Source organism: Bison bison, unplaced genomic scaffold (genome assembly GCF_000754665.1).
Source record: "Bison bison bison isolate TAMUID 2011002044 unplaced genomic scaffold, Bison_UMD1.0 scf7180017864338, whole genome shotgun sequence".
Classification (NCBI taxonomy): Eukaryota; Metazoa; Chordata; class Mammalia; order Artiodactyla; family Bovidae; genus Bison; species Bison bison.
Genome location: NW_011494910.1, coordinates 3,320,310 through 3,324,225, shown reverse-complemented (window position 1 = coordinate 3,324,225; position 3,916 = coordinate 3,320,310).

Sequence of the window (3,916 nt, the reverse complement as noted above, 5' to 3'; positions counted from 1 at the left end):
TGGTGAATGGAATTACTTCCTTAATTTCTCTGTTTTCTCATTGTTAGTGTGTAGGAATGCAAGGGATTTCTGTGTGTTAATTTTATATCCTGAAACTTTACTATATTCACTGATTAGCTGTAGTAATTTTCTGGTAGAGTCTTTAGGGTTTTCTATGTAGAGGATCATGTCATTTGCAAACAGTGAGAGTTTTACTTCTTTTCCAATCTGGATTCCTTTTGTTTCTTTTTCTTCTCTGATTGCTGTGGCTAAAACTTCCAAAACTATGTTGAAGCAGTGTCTATCTTTAAACCTGGCTGGCTGATTTTCACGCAGCCATAGAACTGGAAGTGCCCGGCATGGAGTAAGTGCTCAAAAATTTTTACAAAGTTCCCAGAAACTATAGCATATCCTTGAAGGAACTGGGTCGTTGTTAGGGGTAGAAAAGAATTATCAGACTCACTGCCCCCACACTGTTACTTCTTACTGTCTTTAACATATGCAGGGGAGAAGGAAAAGGCTAATTCTCAAAATGTAACTAAAATCATAGGGGAAATTAAGCACTTTGGGTTCCCAAAGCCATTAAATCTCATTTCCTGGGAGAAAGAATAACTGTCTTTTCTGTCTCCTGTGCCTGTTTCATTTTCACAGTTTCAGTGCATCTAAGATCTAACATGTCAGATGACCAGTGTCTTTCTTCAGTTTCCTACAGAGTGGCTGTGCTTGAGACAGGTGTCCAGGGGAGATTGTGTGGGGATGCACTGGAGGGATCTGACCTTGGAGGTTGCATTTCAGATTCTCCTGATGGCTAGGGAGACAGTTCTAGGGGTCTTGTAGGCATAACTCTGTACTTACTCACTAAAAAGTAAACTAGAAGTTCAAGTCTTCCTTCCTTCCTGAGAGACAGTGTTTGTTGAAATACTGAGTGAAGGGACTTCCCTGCTGATCCAGTGGTGAAGACTCCCCACTTCCACTGCAGGGGGAACAGGTTTGATCCCTGGTTGGGTAACTAAGATCCCATGTGCCACACAGTGCGGCCAAAAGAACAAAAAAAACAGTACCTGGAACAAATGAAAAGTGTATCCAGTGTTTTAAAAAAGAGAAAAAAAAAATACTGAGTGAATAAACAAGCAAACAGAAGCTATTTGCTGAAGCTAAGGAGAGAGAGAGGATATGGCCCTCACTTTGGAAGAGGAATAGCCTTCAGTGGCCATCTGTACATAGGCCTGGAAGTAAACTACAGTGCCAAGGCCCAGAAGACCTGTTCTGAACTTTCCAGTTGCCTGGATATGTAGACTGGTCAGTTCCTTTCATTGCCTAATAAATGAATAACAAGAATTCCTCTGCCTCATCTCACAATAACAAATAATGGTATTTGCTAAATAACAGCAATCTGACCTAATAAAAGAGCTTCCAAGAAAGTCACCTGTGACTGCACCATGCCAGCCTCTGCACTGGCATTGTAACAATAATGGATGACAATACTTAGTGAAAACATATTTGGACATCCACTAAGACCACCACCAGGAAAAAAAAAAAAAATACTATCAAAAAACACCAAAACAAGGGTTTCCCTGGTGTCTCAGTGGTAAATAATCCACCTGCCAATGCAGGAGACATGAATTCGATTCCTGATCCAGGAAGAGCCCACATGCTGCGAAGCAACTAGCCTGTGTGCCGCAACTATTAAGCCTGTACTGTAGAGCCAGGGAACAACAGCTAATAAACCCATGTGCTGCAACCACTGAAACCCACATACCCTAGAACCCGTGCTCTGCAGCAAGAGAAGCCATCACAATGAGAAGCCCTTGCTCTGCAACTAGAGAAAAGCCTGTGCAGCAATGAAGACCCAGCGCAGCCAAAAGTAAATAAATTATAAAACCAAAAAAAGTGTTGGCAAGATACGGAGAAACTGGAACCCTTGTGCACTGTTGGTGGGAACGTTAAATAGTGCACCTGCTATGGAAAATAGAATGGAAATTCCTCAAAAAAATTACAAATAGAATTACTGTATGAGCTAGGATTTCCACTTCTGGGTATATACTCCCAAAAACTGAAAGCAGGTACTGGAAGAGCTATTTATATATTACATTCATAGCAGCAATTATTCACCATAGCCAAACTCTGGAAGTGACCCAAGTGTCCACTGACAGAGGAACGGATAAACAAAATGTGGTATATACATACAATGACATAGTATTCAGTCTTTAAAAGGCAGAAAATTTTTATACATGCTTCATGATTGAACCTGGAGGGACATTATGCTAAGTGAAATAAACCAATCACAAAAGGATAAATACTATATGATTCCACTTATGTGAGGTTCCTTGCAGTAGTCAAATTCATGAAGACCGGAAGAAGAATGGTGGGTACCAGGGCTGAGGAGAGAGGGAATGGGGATTAGTGTTTAAGTATAATGTTTAGTTGAAAATATTCTGGAGATGTGAATGTACTTAATGGTATGCTTTCTTTTTTAACTACCAACAACATTCAGGGGGGAAAGGGTGGCATGACATGGAAGAGAAAATATAACTTGTTTAACGCTTTACTGGTGGACTGTGCTATTCTTTTCCCTTAGGGAAGCCAGAGTTTACAAGAGGAGACATTCAGGAGGCAATAGTAAAGGTTTGGTTTGTTTGTTTATGGACTGTGGCTTCAGTTGGTTATTAACAGGCTGCCTGTGACAGGGATTGAAGTCTATTTTACAATGGTCTTGGCCTTTCCCATAAGGATCCTGAGCTCTACTTCTGAGGGTCCTATGCTTCCAACAAATGTTCATAGATTTAAATGGAACGATCTGAGTTACCCTCAGTTATTTGACTTAAGTCTTGAGCCCGCCCCTTCCCCATCCCCACCAAGGAATTAGGAATATGAATTTACTAATAACAAATACTTACATTCCGCTTACTGTTCCAGAGACTGTCCTAAAGCCTTTTAATATATCAACTCATTTAACCCTAAGAATCCTACGAATTCAGTACTACTGTTGCCCATTTTACGTATGAGAAAACTGAGGCACAGAGGGGTAAAGCTATACACCTATTAAATGGTGGACCTGAGGTTCAAACAGAAAAACCTTCTGGCCCAGCACTCTTGCTCCTAATTTTTAGGCCCCTAAGGTCCACCACTGGGACGTTAATGACCCTGAAGTGATCTTAAGGTCCTGAATGGAGAATGGAAATTGGTGGTGAAGTTATTCCTTGACTGAGAGCCTGCCTCCCTGCTCCAGCAATTGCGGGGCTCCTGAGGTCTAACGGTGAAGCAAGGCGAAGGGGCTTGTGGGTTTAAGGTCAAAATTTTTGAAGCTGTGAAGTTTCCCTCCAATTCAGAAGCAGCCCCTTGCTGACGAATCAGCTGCCTAGCCCATAGGTTTTGCTGTCAGTGGAGTTATAGATGACCAAGACAGGCGAAATGATGTATCATTAAGCTAACATTAAATAACACCGAGCCCTTCATAAATCTTTTTTCTCAGTCGTCCTAAGGCGCGACCCAAGACGAATCTGCAACTCCGGAGTGGCAACCAGGGGGCGGGACGAGCAGCGACCATTTTTGTTTTGCGGCCGTGCGCTCTCAGAGAATCTTGACAAACAGGACCTCACGGAGGAGGTGGGGCCTCTCCGCGGGCGGGGCGGAGCCTGGGGGGACGTGATTATTCAAACGAACCAATGAGCTCCGCGCATCTGGCAGGAGCTGCCAATGACCGGTCGTTCTGGGGCGGAGCCCACAGGCCCTAGTGGGTTTGGTTGTCCGGCGGCTTTGGCGCATTTTCGGCTGGTTTGATTCATCCATTTTGAAGAGACTGGGGAGCGGGGGGCTCGTCTGGTTAAGGGGCCCTGAACCAGGGAGCGGCGGAGTTTGAGAAGCCAGCAGCTCGGGGCTCGGCGGCAGCGGCCTCCTCGGCCGAAGTTGGGGGGGGTGGGGCGCCGAGCGCGCGGGG